General features: G+C 36.3%; 1 protein-coding gene across 7 annotated transcripts in view; it reads left to right on the top strand.

The window, feature by feature from the left end:
* The first annotated feature begins 1,659 nt into the window (after positions 1-1,659).
* Positions 1,660-16,385, top strand: part of LOC105425747 (uncharacterized) — a 213,964-nt gene continuing 199,238 nt past the window's right edge. For 2 of the 7 annotated variants that reach the window (XM_089081198.1, XM_089081200.1), the window contains exon 1: positions 1,660-1,929. The gene's annotated coding sequence lies outside the window, so the exon portion shown is untranslated. Of the gene's footprint in view, positions 2,249-3,293; positions 3,530-16,385 lie in introns of those variants that run through there. The other 5 variants (XM_089081195.1, XM_089081196.1, XM_089081199.1 and 2 more) reach the window with 4 other exon arrangements.

Raw genomic sequence — 16,385 nt, 5'->3', positions numbered from 1 at the left:
AAATATGACGAGCGCGCACGGCGCGCGTGTTCTCTCTTTCCCTCTAGGGTAATCTTAATTCTCAAACTGTTGCCTCTTCTCCGGCGCGATGGTGCGCATGCAACGCGCCGAGTTTTGATCAACGTCCGACGCGGATGGATGAAAAATTCATCGCCGCAACGCGCAACTCACCCTCGGGGCACTTTATTAGAATACCTATTTGCCAGAACTTGCAACCGCAGTCACGCTCAATTTGTCAGCCTTAACGAACTGATTTCTCATGTCGGTACTCTCGCGCGGCCAATTATCAATGATTTTTCTTCGTTTTGCTAGCTCTTCTTTTCCAAACGTATAGCGAACAAACTTGCGTAATCATAAATGTTGTGAGTAAATATATTCATGAATAATTGTTTTTTTCGGAATGTATCTAGATTTTTAGATACGTGTGTGTTGTTATTGATATTAATATTTAAGCGTTTGATCGCTGCTTCTCTGTTTTGAAAATTTTCATGCGAGAGAAGATCAGAGAAGAGAGAAAGAGAGAGAGAGAGAGAAAAGTATAAAGAAGATATATATATATATAAATGAAATAAAACATATAATCTGCATCAGATATTTATCCTTGTAAATAAAATTATTCGAGACTAACACAATGTCACGATGGTACTTGACGATGAATTAAAAATTGTATGGGAGCTATTGTCCCATTATTTTCACCGTGTATTAGCGAGCTGTAAATTCTCGTAAATATTTTATTGGTCAGTAAGCATTCAACTGCTGCGAATAAACGAACGGTCCGCAATCGTTCGCATTGATTTACTTTGGCGATATTATCAATTACAGTCCGACGTATGCTTCTGATTTGGTCAATTATTATGTACATAATTCAGTCATCATATTCTGTATATAAGCTGGCAAATATTGACCAAGACCTTTGAAGTTTCATGCTTTCGCATATTAAATACTAAAGTAAGCGAAACATATCAATTAAATATGTCGTATTTTTTTTTAGTTGAATAATGAAATTCATATTAAATCTTGTGCATAAATTATCGATTTATTTTTAGAGTATTTTTTATATTTAAAAAAGATTATTGATTAAATATTATCATACGTATACATTCAATAAAAAAAATTATTAGATACATAAGATCCTAGCTGCCGAGTAATATTATCTATTATCCTATTGTTTGAAACTTATATCGGTTTATTATATTGGTTATTTATTATTATTATAAAAATTCTTTAGCATTCATTTAGCATGATTCATTTTACGTACGAAACGACAGATTGAAACATACATGACAGGATTAAATGTAAAGAAAAAAAATTAAAATTGCATATTCGTTGGAAATCTCAAGAAACTATTTTTGTAACATTTATAAAACAATTTTGACACGAATTTGAAGTTTTTACAGAAAGTAAAAAGATAAAAAGATTTCTACTACTCATAATTCATCGAAGTCGCAAGATGACGCGACGAAGAGAGAAATTCTCGTGTCCCACGCGATCTGGACAGGACCGTACTTACGTTGATGTGAATTAGGATAGGACGCAGTCCGTGGAAAAGCACAAGCGCTTGCGCTAAAAGCCACGGTCCGCGGGGGGGTTGAAAGAGGGTAAGAGCTCGCGCCGGGGGTAGGGAGAGGGTTCGTGTTGGAAGCTTCTGCGGGAAACGGAGAATCTGCGAGTGTCAGTGCAATTCGCGACGCGATGCCCTCCGCTCTCTCGGTCCGTACTTAAGGGGTGGTGAGATCGAAGGCTCGCCGACTACTCCCGTTGTGTCGTCGTCAAGAGCGACGAGGACTACCCTCTGTGCGCGACAAGTTCCGAGGAAATCAAAGCTTCCATTCTTACAAAATTTCGGGCGGTACAATCCGAAGTAATCGTGTCGACGAGCAAATAATCGCGATCGATCGTCGTTCCTATGACAAGGAAAAAGTGTTAGATGTGAGTGACAATTGGTAGGATTAAATTCGCGTTTTTCCATTTGAAATGAATCCTGTCGCGTTGATTAATCCAGTGATATTCGTTATCGGTCGATGAGGGAGCAATCAGCTGATTGCTATCAATTATTTGCAATAATCGTGCGGATCGATGCGATACTCCGATACATCACTGCAAGAATGCTCGTCGGTACGTCGGTGATTTCTATCGCGAGATTGAAAATTATGCAAACATAATTTCCAACCGTGCAATCCGCGCCAAAGAAACGCCGGCGTGGCGACGTCCGATCGTGCGTTCGTTATTATCGGAAAACAGCGGCGAGGTACTCGAAGTAAATTTAAGATACGACGCACCCTCTCCCGTTCCCTCACCTTGTCATGCCTGCGAACCTCTCAACCAACTCTCTTCTATCCCCTTTCATTTTCCGTTCGTCAACTTCTCGCGTAACTTCCCGCTTAAATTGCGTTAGAAACTCAATTTGCGACGTGCGATAATAATGATTGAAAAGTTTGGCAACAATTATCGATGAAATTTTAAATGCAGTATTTGGAACTTTTATTAATTATTCCCTCTCCAATGTGTTTCCTTCAATTTCTTATGGTTTCACAATTGAAACCTCGGTATTATAAAATTAATTGAAAATATGAGACAATGACACAAATTTTTATATTTAAAATTAGTTACTTCTAATATCAATAATTAAAATAAAAATGTTATACTGAGAAATGAAATGTTTTATTTGTGAAATAATAATTCCATTAATTCCTCTTTTATACCACGTGACAAAATTTTGTAGACTGAATGGTTTTCTCTTCCCATTCCGCGGATCTCATAGTTTCAGCGGGAGTTACTGGCCAAATTGCATTCAGAACTCGATTCCGTGGGGATAATAATAATGATCGGAAGCTCTTATAGCAATTATAAACGCGAGAACTTAGCATAGATGAAAGTTCGTCGCCCGTTCGTGTTCTACTATCAGAATTCCGATCTTGGAAACAAACGAGGAGTGAGAATTAAATATGTCCGCTCCGCTTCAGTTTGCCTTTAAGTTCAATTCTAATATTAGTTTGCAAATCGGCATTTAATTACACAGATTATTGCTAAAAATATGACCATATTTAAGAATGTGCTTAAATAATTTTCGATACTGTCAAAATTTTATGTCAAATATTCACAAAAAATATAAATTTTTAATCAATTAAATAAAATAAATGCCATAAAACAAAAAAATGATTATTAAATAACGTTAAATAATCGTTATTAAATAACGATGAAGAACTCTATTGCAGCTAATGATAGAATTAAAATCAGTATTTTAAAATCGAATCCGAATCGTGACATTGTTAATCCCGATATAATTATGCAAGACTGAAACGTGCTGTTCACGATTGGAAGTATCAGCTCATGGTGAACAACCTCGAGAGAAGCAAAAGGATCATTAAAAGCGCATAATGGATCATACTGGACAGATACTAATTGATAAAATATTAGCGAATTCAGTGTAAACGTATATATGATGAGACCGTGATTAATTAATCAACGAGGGCACATACGAAGGTTCCTCGTCAGCACTGACCGCTATGCGATTGGACAAAATTTAATGGTGAGTATCTATGTGTATGTAAGATATTTTTTACGTTCGACTCTTTGAAATTGAAATCATTTATATGCTATCGTAATATCCAAATTACATATTAATTACATATTAACGGATTATTATGTTGGATATTAGGTGATATTAAAATCTTTATTTATATAAAATTATTCTTATTTGGTCAGCTTAATTTCATCGGCCACTCTTTATAATTACATTTTTTCCTACTTTTTTTCTGAGGTATCTGCTTTCTCGTGAACTGAATACAATAGTCTAGCTAATTTAGACTTTTATCATACATCCCTGATAACGTATTTGCCAATTAACGGGAGTTGGCAGTTGGCTATGCGGGCGCTACCTTAATTTTCCCTCCTCGTCTTAATTCTCCGTGGTAATTCGCACTCATATTTTATGCCATTATATTAGACCTTAATGATAGTAAATTACGTGTAACATTGGAAGCAGCATCTAAATGTCGTCCATTCTAAGATGATTCAGTGAAAATGCGCATATTTCATTTTATGCATTTCGTGATTCACGACAGAACCGCAAATAATTAGATCGATTTAATTGGTTTGATTTAACGCCATCGATCATTTACATTAAATTGTTATTCGTCATTTGTTATACAATTAATTTGTTGAGAATAGTTGATTATACATTTTGAAAGATAATATACTGCGTAATAGAAAAAAATAATTCCAATTTATATCATTTTGTTAATAGTTTGCGTCATCGATTTAAATAAACTGATAATTTTGCGTTGCATATTTTATTTGTTAACACGACTGACATTATATAATTATTTATTACACTCATTATATCGATATTAAATATAATTTTTCATCAGAACCGAATACGGATGTAATATGTGATGATAAAAATGGAGATTTAATGGTGCTTTCACGTTTATCTGTACATTGTTTAAATATTGAACATAGAATTTTTTTTGTCAAATTATACATATTTATTCTTTATTTTTCTAATTTTTATTTTATTTAATATTTAATTAAACGCAATTTAATTAAACATATTGACTATTATTTTTGCGTAACATAATAATCAATGATGATTTATGAATGTTATAAGAAATTATGAAAACGCAGAGAGAGAGAGAGAGAGAGAGAGAGAGAGAGAGAGAGAGAGAGAGAGAGAGAGAGAGAGAGAGAATTTCGATAACATTTATTTCTATAATTTTACTTGCTAAAAGATTTTAAATAAGATATCTGCGTTTTATTTAATATTTATATTAATTTTTTATTTAACGAATAATTTTCTACATTTTACTAGAAATTTTGGGCAATGCAATGGAAAAAGAGAAAGAGAGAAATTTTATTTTCTGAAATGTGAAATTGCTGTAATATGTCCCGCCGAAAACAGTTTAATTAGTCAAGAAAGTTAAAGATTGTTTTATCGCAAAGCCAGGATTATCTTGTTTTCGTTGGGAAATCGTTAACGTCCAAGTGAAATACAGCGAAATGCACTAGCGTCGAAAAAGCCGCTTGCAAGCACCACGTCAGCATTCTATTCCGCATTTCTCTGGACCCTGCTCAATAAGCGATACCGTCGAAAATAAAGTCGCGGGAGCATTTGACAAAGAAGAGAATCTATATCATCTTGTTTTATCTCTGCGTCTGTGAAAAATAAATTTTGACGTGTCATTTATGAGATACCGCCCAAAAGTCTTAAACACTTAAAATTTTTTTTTTTAAGTGATGATATCTTATGAAACGTGGTAACAAGACATTATCTGTGAAATTGTTTAAAGCGACAAAATAAAATGCCTGGCTTGAATCGAAAATTGTTGGGTAACCGCTTTTATGTGTTGTTTGGCACGAAATGTAAAATCGATTTGTAAAATTGGTTTTTCATGCGAACAAATGAGAACTCTAGAGGTGAATTAACTGCCTCTCTCGTTTATGAAAGTTATTACTAATCAATAGTCGATTGAAACGATTTAAACATGCTCGCATGCACGTGAGAACATATTATCGCGACGTTTCCCGGACGAATTAAGAAACAGATAAAATATGAAATTATCTGAAAATATTCTCAAAATAGGATTGCCTGATGTATTTTTCTAATACAAAATAAATATTTAAATCTATTATATACTATTATATACTGACTTTTAATTAAAAAATATAAAAATATAGCACATAATAAATCGCGAAATAAGTATTAAAAATTAATTGGATAAATATTATTATTATTATATATGTTGTGTGTGTGTGTGTGTGTGTGTGTGTGTGTGTGTGTGTGTGTGTGTTTTATATATATATTTATATAACATATCATCAATCTATTGAAAATTGTTTTCCACTAAACCTTTCGATTAAGTTTGTTCAAGAAGAAATGTCAATTACGACCGTTCAGCATCATTATGAATTATGCATCACGACGGCGCATCGAGAGCATACAAACTTCTTCGGTTTTCCATTTATATTAAGCGCGATGCAAACTCGTCAGCGAGTCAAGTGTCGAAACACGATTCGCGCGAGCTTGTAATTAACAAACTTTCCTGAAAGAAATTCAGAAGACACTAGAATTTATCGATGAATCTTGAAAGCAATTTATCCTTTGCTTACTTTAATGCAAAATTATTTAGCTATGATAAGAATTATTTTTTAATGTCTATGATGCTTAAATATATTTACAAGATTTAAACAAATCTACTAGTAAAGAATGCGATTTCACGAAAATTGAAATTTCTATTTATAAGTGAATTATTTTCGACATAAAATCATATCAATATTGTTATGACGATTATTTTAAAATGTTATAATCTTAAAAATTTAAATAAACATAACAAACTCCTTTTGCAGACAACAATCTTTGTATAGTTTAGACATTGTCAGTTATAATTTCTCTGCAATATTTCGCGTTTACTACGTGAAACCGCATCCTTGCTGGTATCGGTCATCAAGCCAGCCGAGCAAAGCCTGTCAGCTGTGGATCAGCTTTTGCAAATGTCGACTGCGTGATCTAAACTGTTTCAGTAATGGAACCTGTGATACGGTACGTTGCTCCCCGATACAGGGAACTGTAATGTGCCAGCTCCGCGCCGGAATGTCAAAGGTCTCTCCATCTCGCAGCGGTAGACCGCTTCCAACTTTGATAGCTCATTCCTTGACGCGCCACTCGCGGACTATGGCAGACATCGTACAATTAAACGCCATCAAGGTCTGGCCGGAAATAAATAGCAAATATCGTCAGGCCGACCGAGCTGGTGACATCGTGGAACCGACACGTTAGTTAATCACTCGCCGGTGCATGTTCAATTGCGATCGCGCTGTCTAGGAATTCAGGTCACTGAAGCCGTAATGAAGCTTTGCGGATTAATAGCAAAAGGGATTGATACGCCAGTACGCACAATTCGATCATCATCCTTAATCGTCTATGACTACGTTTAAGTTTGAATGACGCTATTGTTGCACCTAAATCGATTTCAATCAGAATTTAATTTTCTCATTTCCCGAGAGAAACATTTTTAATCTCATTTCCCTTAATTATTTATTACTGAATTAAAGTAAAAAAACTTTTTCTATTATATAATATTTAAAGTCACGAGTAAAGTTGAAACAATAGAGGAAAAACAATAGAGGAATGAACTAGAACTACTACGTATATTTGCAATATTTTATGTATATTACTTTTCAAGTATTATTATAATTTATATAATACGTTGATATAATACATTAATATAATACATTAATATAATACATTTAAATTAACATAATACATTTTATTGCTACAGGGTTATCTCACAATTACAAAATACGAGTTGAATAACCGAGGGCTGTTGACACGTTGATATATTACGAAGGAACACAATGAATATCGTATTACTGGGCACACATTGAGCCACTGCCATCCGCAAATATCGCTCACTTATGCTGTCAAATAACCAATTGTGTACCCTATATGTACGAAAACCTGATGTAATGACGTAAATGACAGATCGTTATTATTAATCTGTCTGATTAACTTTCACCACATATTCCAAATGTAAAGCTAGACTTTTATCAAACAGAAATTTATGTTTTATTCATAAAAAAGAATTGTTGAACGATTTAAATCAGAAAATAAAAAATTTGGAGTATAATAAAAAATAATATTTTAATTTGATAAAAAAATTAAACTTTTAATTTTTCAGTTACTTGTAATAAACACAATGAAATTGATAATGATAAATACGCGGTAATATATTTTAAAACATTATAATTGATATAATGCACAAATCTCTTAAAGCGATTAGCGAACAAGAAATTTAATGTTGAATTTACAGCGTAGAAGATCGATGGATATTGTTTTTTGATTGCTTGTTCCTCGTAAATCTATTTCGTTACATTGTTACTGACACGCAACGACGTCGTTAAAGTTCCCATGAAGCGTATTTGAGGTACAACAACCTGCGTACGTAATTTTATAGCGTATGGCTTGTCATGTGTAATCCGCGGACAGACAGCCGACAACAAATTGATATCCGTTTAGTGATTTCTTTCGATAAGTGCACGAAAATCTCTCACAATGAGTTGTATTTCGTGAGTAAACATATTCGACGATATCGAATTCGACGGGCGACGAAGTTCTTGAACAAAGTTGTTTGGCTTTACGCCACGAAGTTGTCTCCTTACAATACGTGTAGTCAAGATAATACGATAATATGGCTTATGAAATTACATTTTCCATGTACAAAACGTAACATCATGCATGTGATTATATTTAATCACTGCAATATTGAAAGAAATTTGATTACACATTAATTTTTCATTGTGACGAATATAATCACGCTTGAGATTTGAGCTATAAACTATAGTTCGAGATACATGGGTATCGAGTAGAGAAAAGGGGGACGTATTGGAGGGTTTGAATCCCTTTCGAAATTAAAAAAAGTTAAAGTTAAAATTATGATATACAAAACCTAATATTTTTCTCATTCAAAGTCAGGAACGAGGAGACATTCTAAGCTCTAAAATATCCATAAAAGCAATTCGTCGACGCAAAAAATTGCTGTTTATGTGTTAACAGAATATCAATTCTTCCATCAGGAAACCCTCCCCGAAAGAAAAAATTCCGGATACGCCTGTGTCGAGACATCAAACTTGAGCGGTCATAAACGCGTTAAGGCTTGTACTTAACTCGTCACTTTGTGAATACCAATGTGATCGGAGGGATGTACACGAGATCGGCCGACACTCTTGCAATGGTACGGCCAACTACATAACCGCTTATTGCCCACTAGTTCGTGTCAGCGACGCTACAACGGGGCAACGCGTCCTTTGTGATTGACGTCCACGCGGTTTAATACTCGGCGCGTTCACGTCAATTAAAGTTTAGCGGTGTTGCACGAGCAGCCGATAACACGACGTACGATGCGTCCGAAAGCGGTCGGGATAAAAGCTCCGCTTGAAAAAAATACATGGCACAAAATTCTGCGAATACGGAAAATATCGTTCGAACGCTAACGCGCGGCTGGCATAAGGCTTTCGCGCCGCGACGACTATATTTCAATCGTCGTGTCACGTTGCGTTAAACAGATGGAAATCGTAGCGAGGTCCGCATTATGCTGTCGGTTAAAATACGACATTTTATGAAAATGTAAAACGAAAGGGGGAACTTTTATGTTATTTTTTTTCATTTTAATATGCACGCTGTATTAAAAGTCATGAAGTTTTTCCTTGGCTTCACGCAAAATGTACAAAACCGTACTATTGAGTAAAAAAATAAAAAGAGTTATTTACATTGTTATTATTACGCTCCGCACTAGTTGAAATAAAAAAAAGAATAGTGTTTTAATATGAATTGGTCAAAAGAGTATGGACATAGTTTTGATATGTAGCTTTCTGGTAATGAAATGTTCTTCGAAGTAGTCTCATAAAATTGTTTTCACGTACTTCAGAATTAATTAAAACGTAGTAACATGACGAACGTGTTTAAAAGTTGTTTCCTACATATTACGTGGTTAAACTGATTTTATTCCGTATGAAACTCAATCTGCAACACTTCCTGACAGATTGCGTAATTTGGTGTAGATCAATTAAATGTTTCAATAAACTTTGGTAGCTTGCACCATTAATTTAATTACGCGATCACCAAATATCTGCTATTGATTAGAAATATATTATAATATCTATAGAAAGTTTCAAGTTTACTATCGTATTTGTGTTATCTGTGATGATTTTATATATTAATTAGCATTAGCAAAATAAATTTATTCAACATTATTAAAAAGTATTACTGGCAAAGGATGAAAATTTTATATTTTAATGAACTGGATTTTATAAAATGTAATGAAAGAAACGTTAAAAACTTTAGAATTCATTTGGCGGTAACGAATATTGAAAAAGAAATTAGAAAGAATTTTTTTTTTAAATAATAAAATGGAATTTATTTTGGTAACTATATGATTACTTACTACTTACTTTTCGATCATTACATTTCGTCGCAAAACGCATGGAATTTAGAGTAGCGCTTTTTGAAATTGTCGATCTATCGAACTGTCATGTGGAAACTCATAAAAGTAGTGAAAACGCAAAATCGAGGACCGTCCGATTTGGCTTTCGGCAGGAAGTATATGAATTGGTGCGCGAATAGGACAATTCGACAGAGTCTGGTTGCAACGGGTTAATCTAATTTAGCCGCTGCGGGATTTGCGCGAACTATACCTATGATTCGCGATACAGTGAACCGGTTGGTGTAGTCGCTTTAAAGCCGCACTCACGATGAACTTGTCTTTCACAATTAACACCAGACTTCCAATTGTACAGCAGTGGTATCATCGCAAGACATTATACGAAGATATAAATTAAAATTTAATTTTAGCAAATAATAATTCAGAAATGTTGAATATCACGACGATGAACGAGCATTATTCTTTCGTATATGAAATACAAGATCGTAAAATTTAACAAAGGTTTTAATCGGGATTTTTAAGTGCCACGTACGTTAGTGGCGATGAAGCACGTGTACGTTCTCCCTTAACTATTGTACAATGTCGCAATTCTGCAGCGTAACGGGCCTCGAAAATTGACCGTGTCAAGCGGAAAATCGAGACGAGTAAACGGCGCCGACTGAATTATTTCACGATCTGCTCGTCTAGTTTTTTCTACTCTTGTCGACATAAATGATGATTACGTAGAAAATTCTCGTTGCATTTGAACGTAAAAAGAGAAAAAGAAAGAGAAAAGAGAGAAAGGAAGACCTGGTGAACTTTTAGTTGGTCCGCGCCACGCGTTGATTAAGCCGATGAACGAATTGTGTCTATTTTCGCGTAATAACTTATTCTTTACTAAGTATTTAACCATTTAATCTTCTCTCTCTCTCTCTCTCTCTCTCTCTCTCTCTTTTCGCGAATATAAATTATAAATTTTTATGCATGCGACATTTTATGTCAAAATTTAACTTTGACTTTTATCGCTAGTAGTCTTATCAAAAAATGAAGAAGAAAAATGCTTTTGCCAAACGGCGTTGCAACATGCATACATATATCGTAATTGTGGATACCAATCGATATGTCCGACGAATCCAGGGATTTGCAAATTTTTATATAAGCCGGGGATAAACGCATTTCCTCGTGTTTCCGTAAAATCGACGAAGATATATTTCAGTTTCTCTCTCCACGCGCGACACGTCTGCTCCTGTACGCGCTCATGAAAGATTTATGCTTACGAAAAATCCGCTAACGCACACGAAGACGACGCACACGACAACGACGAGGACGATGACAAGGACGACGACGACGACGACGGGATGGCGGCGGCAACGGGAAAAGCTCGCCTTCGGGAATCAATTTGCGGGATGAATTCAATACCCCGAAACTGGAACAACCGATGTCACTTGAAGATAGAAAGACGATCCCCGAGTTCTTTTCTGGACTAAATTTTTAAGTCGCGATAAAATAACGAATCTCTTTCGTCCGTTCAAACGTGAGAGACCCGGCTTTTCGCCCAGAATTTTGATTTAGTGACCGCTGGAATTCTAAATGTGTCGGTGACGATTCCGGGCCAGATAGGCGAAATCGTACGGCGTATCTCGCATCGATGCAACCGGCACAGACTGTTGCATCGCGCGACGCACGGAAGCGCGCGACGCGGTAACTCGCAGGGCCATCATTTACCATCAAACAGACCACGCATGGAATAATATACAACGTGCCAGTCTTGCCCGCGCGGTATCAGGCAATAATTTCTGCCCAGGTATCTGCATAATATACAGTCGACGGCGCGAGATTCCCTCCATACAAACGTTTACGTTTCGGATACGTTCTCGGCGGACGGGCGAGCGAACGAGCGAGCGAGCGAGCGAGCGCGCGACCATTTCGCTCGCCGCGCGAGATCTGTTCGAGCGATTCCACCGATGTAAATCACTGTCTGCTTCGGCGAAATTTAGATCTCTTCGTCGTAGAAACGTCGTAGGGGGAATCCACCGGGACTCATGCGTGTCAAGAAGAATCATTGGGTTCGCCCCCGTCGAGGCGAAGCCTCGATAATTCATGACTCAACGTCAGGAAGTTTTGAGTTTTCCGTAAATTGGAATACTCGGCACTCGGGCATTGGCAAGAGGTAAAAATAATATTGCAAACTTTGTGTTCCCGCTGTAATGTGAAATTTCGCGTGTCACTCGTTACATTTCTGGTTAATCTTTCCCGATCGATCGCGTTATTATCGCGCAAAACGGCGCGGGCTGGATCGATAATACATGTGAAATTGCGTCGTACGAATTAATTGGCGGTGTGCATTTTCTTGAATGACGCGATCGCGAAAGTGACGCGAGATGAGCTCGCTGAGGTAATGAATTCCGCATTTCGAAATCATAAAAGATTTATGATACGCCGCAGTTGTTGTACACGCGGAAGAGGAAGATAAAAGGGAGGGGGCACGCGTAATTCCGCAGCAGCCGACGTGTCGTCGGCGTGACACATCATGTAAATGAAACATGTCGCACGTGTGTGTGTGTGTGTGTGTGTGTGTGTGTGTGTGTGTGTGTGTGTGTGTGTGTGTGTGTGTGTATACACGTTGGAATAATGCAGGTCGCGTAACGCGATTCGATACAAATCGCGGCTCATAAGCGTCCGCTTCAGCGGACGATCGATCTGAGCCTTCGCGAGGCTGTTACGAATAAGACCCGCTGAGCCTTTTATCCGTACACGTTTGCTCCAAACAACGTTTGCGAGCCACGCTTGCTCTTTTTCGAACACTTTTGTTTAAGACGGCCGATGTTGCGCAACACGCGATCCTTAATGGATTGTAATTCATGCTCGCGGAGTACGTGAAACTTTCCGTGCGAGATAATTGCGGAAGTTCACTGCCAGTTTCGAGGGCCCAAGATATTTAATGGCCGTAAATCTACCGAATCGCTTCATTCTATCCATTGCGAGAATGATCCACTGACTTGCACCTACTGACTTTTATCGGCGAATACGAATGTTACAGCGTCACGTGGGATTTTAATTGTCGCTATTTTAATATTCGCGATTCCGATTCTCGCGAATTTATCGCGTGTTCAACAAGCAAGCACTATCTCATAGAATAGAATTTGTTGCAATCTCAAAGATGATTTATATCGACAATCATTTTACCTCACATTTTTACTTTAAAACAAGAAGGAAATCGAGTCTAAATAAGTTTATCGATGAACCGATAGATATTTGCAATTTTAATATCAAATTTTTTAATTGATAATCTTAATTAGCAATTTTAAGCGGCAGTTAAATAAGAAATGGTACGTTAAGTTTTTGTTATTTAAATATTATCTACTATTTTGCGCGTATTTTACCACCGCTTGAATCTTCATTAACTTTGCCGTTGATCAGTGCGGGAAATTTAAGTGCCGCTCTCAATTTCAGGCAAAGAGCAAAGCGTAGAAGGCTTTCCACGCGGTACGCCAGTTGACTTTAATGCACCGTAAGTGTAATCGCGACGTGTTAATACGGCAAAGAGATCAGCGTACAGACGGAACGAATGCCTATAACGTTTTCGCAAGGGAATAAGACGCGCACAAAATTGGCCTGATTAGATTTAATAAGCCCGCCGAGATTCCTGCGAGATGTTGCGTCTAGTAATTTGCCAGACCGGGGGTTTAAGGAGCATCTAGTTTGAGACGCAGATGTGATTAACCATGCTGCATCAGAGTCAAGTTCGCGATACGCAAATATTGTTCGATCGTAATCACATTCTCGCGTTCTAACGATTATCCGTCAGACGAATAATGAAATCTATGACATTTTAACTAATCGCGCACTTGCAAAATTTATTTCACTATTCTTATCACATTTCAGAAAAATTTAGATTAATGCTATTGACGATTTATTGTTGAATAAGCAATAGTGTTTATTATAATTAGACTTAGAGAAATATTAAGCAATCGCAAATGTTGTTATTAAAATTAATATAGACGAGCGACTGTTAATATTACGTTTCTCCACTGTAAAATAGCTGTGATAAGTAGAAAAGTTGCTACAAACGTTAAACCATGGCATGAAGTTGGCGATGCTTGTAACGCGCGAACGTTTATAACTCGTAATATTAGTGCATCTTTATAACGCGCCTGCTGTACCCTTATTTTTACATTTTGCCGCATTTTACAAGTATTACGGAATGTTCATCTTGCTCGTTTGCACGTTTACGACTTTTGCCTTTTTTACACAAAGCCGGACGGTTCACATATTGGGATCCTTTCATTAAATATTACTCGACTATATAGCATTTTAATATATCAACTTTTCACTAATATTTTCATATATGCACGCGCAAAATTGCAACAATGAAAAATTGCACAAAAATTTTGTCATTACGGACTTTTGTCTTTCGTAAAATTTTTATTTGCTCGGAAGTTAATATGTTTTTCACAAAGTATTTTGCGCAATCAATTTTAATATTTTATCTTAACATCATGCTGTCAAAGGGTGGACAGGTTAAATAAATACACTCATGAAATATCCATTTTACATGTTAATCAGTTTTTCAATATACCATATTTATGCTTGTCGAAATGTGCAGATTAGCGCTTTCGACCGATCTCGCATGAGAAATATATTTCATAAATTTTGAGCTTCTCTTCCTTTAGAGCTGCTACTGTCATTACATTAAATTCGACATGTTATTACTCCGAAAGTTAAATTCCGCTCTTAATCGATTGTGATCGACAGCTCGTAAATATGAAATGAAACCGGCATGTCAAAAAAGACGTTTCGTTGAATTCTCTCTGACATAAAATACATACGTATCGGCGAACATAAAATGCGGCGGCTGACGAATGACGAAAGGAAGACTTTGACATATCTGACAAGTCCGACATTAATGACGATCGAAGGGTGATACGTTGATCATGATGAGAATGGGCTCGCTGGTACAAAAAGCTTTCTTATAGTTCGCAGTGCGAATGATGAATGCTTCGTGGTGCATATCTGCATAAAAATCGTTCGTATATTTGCGCGTCAAACGTGAAAAAAAATATATCTACGTGTCATATATTCGTTGGAGAGGCAAAAAATAAATTATTTGTACAAAACTCTTTTTCGAGATAATGAAGTCAATTGAGCTGGATACTGAAAACTATTTTGTAGAGGTAACACAATTTTTAAGATTAATATGTTAGTGATAATATATTAGTGATAAATTAACACGTAGTTAGCGATTGCGAACAGTTCGAATTCGAATCGAATCACTCACACACACACACACACACACACACACACACACACACACACACACACACACACACACACACACACACACACACACACACACACACACACACACACACATCAAGTATATCAAGTATATGTCAAGGAAATATACTTAGAAATAAAATCAGTCGGAAAACAACGACAACACTATTTTTTTATTAATAGAATTATAAGAATAGCAGAATTCCAAAGTACAAGGTAACTTAATAAGAAATTTAATCTTTTGAGAAGACATAAGAAGTAATTGCATTTATAAAAATGTAATTGTGACGATTATAATATGTAATTTGCAGAACTTTAAGATATTCGCGAATATTGGATTGCATAAGCCATTGGAGATATTTTTATAGAAATCGAAAGTAAATGCAGTCTGATCTCGCTCTTTCATCGGCGAGAAGTTTTAATTGGCAAGCCAATTATCGTCGGAGTGAGTGAGGAACTAATTCGCGTAAAAGAAATGCCGGCGCTGTTTTCTTTTGTTTTTTTCTTAGATATGAGAATAAAATTTTCTTCATCACAACATTACTCAGATCATAGGTACTTCTCTTTTAATTTTTAACATAATATTTTCCAACTAATGCAATTTCTTGCTATATTTCATGAAACATCTACTTCGTGAATAAATACAGGTACGCAAAGTATAAGCGAAATGCAAAATTTAATTAATATATTGCATAATATATTGAATAACTCATATTAATATACTCATATTAATATAAAGTAAAATCTATGAAATATTTATTTGACATGAGCAACAAGCCCGTATTAAATATATACGCACATTTTACCAACCAAGCGTATAATATTAACATTATATGTCTCATGATAAAAGACATACCGAATATATAAAAGGGGATCATGGATACGCCAACAGGGGAAGCCAAAAAAGTTCGGGGTTCAAATTCGTTTCGTCTCTCCCTCGACTGGACATGCAGACAACAAAGAGTCGTCGGAGCTCGCTGGGAGCTGCACGCTTTTTCGTCTCCCCCATCAAATCCCTGAATCCCTTGGAGGGACGGGCGCGGAAACTTGAGAATAGAAGTTAGAGAGCCCGGGATGCGAAGACTCAATTAGAACTTTTGTACGCCACGACAGTTGAAAACGACGTTTACGCAAAGGTGATGATCGGATTTTTGTGTCGCATGCTTATGAGACGCGCCCGGCGATCGATTTCGC

The sequence above is a fragment of the Pogonomyrmex barbatus genome, unplaced genomic scaffold (assembly GCF_055798465.1).
Source record: "Pogonomyrmex barbatus isolate J1 unplaced genomic scaffold, ASM5579846v1 scaffold4, whole genome shotgun sequence".
Classification (NCBI taxonomy): Eukaryota; Metazoa; Arthropoda; class Insecta; order Hymenoptera; family Formicidae; genus Pogonomyrmex; species Pogonomyrmex barbatus.
The sequence above is the reverse complement of the archived record's forward strand: the minus strand, read 5'-3'. Positions and strand labels throughout refer to the sequence as shown.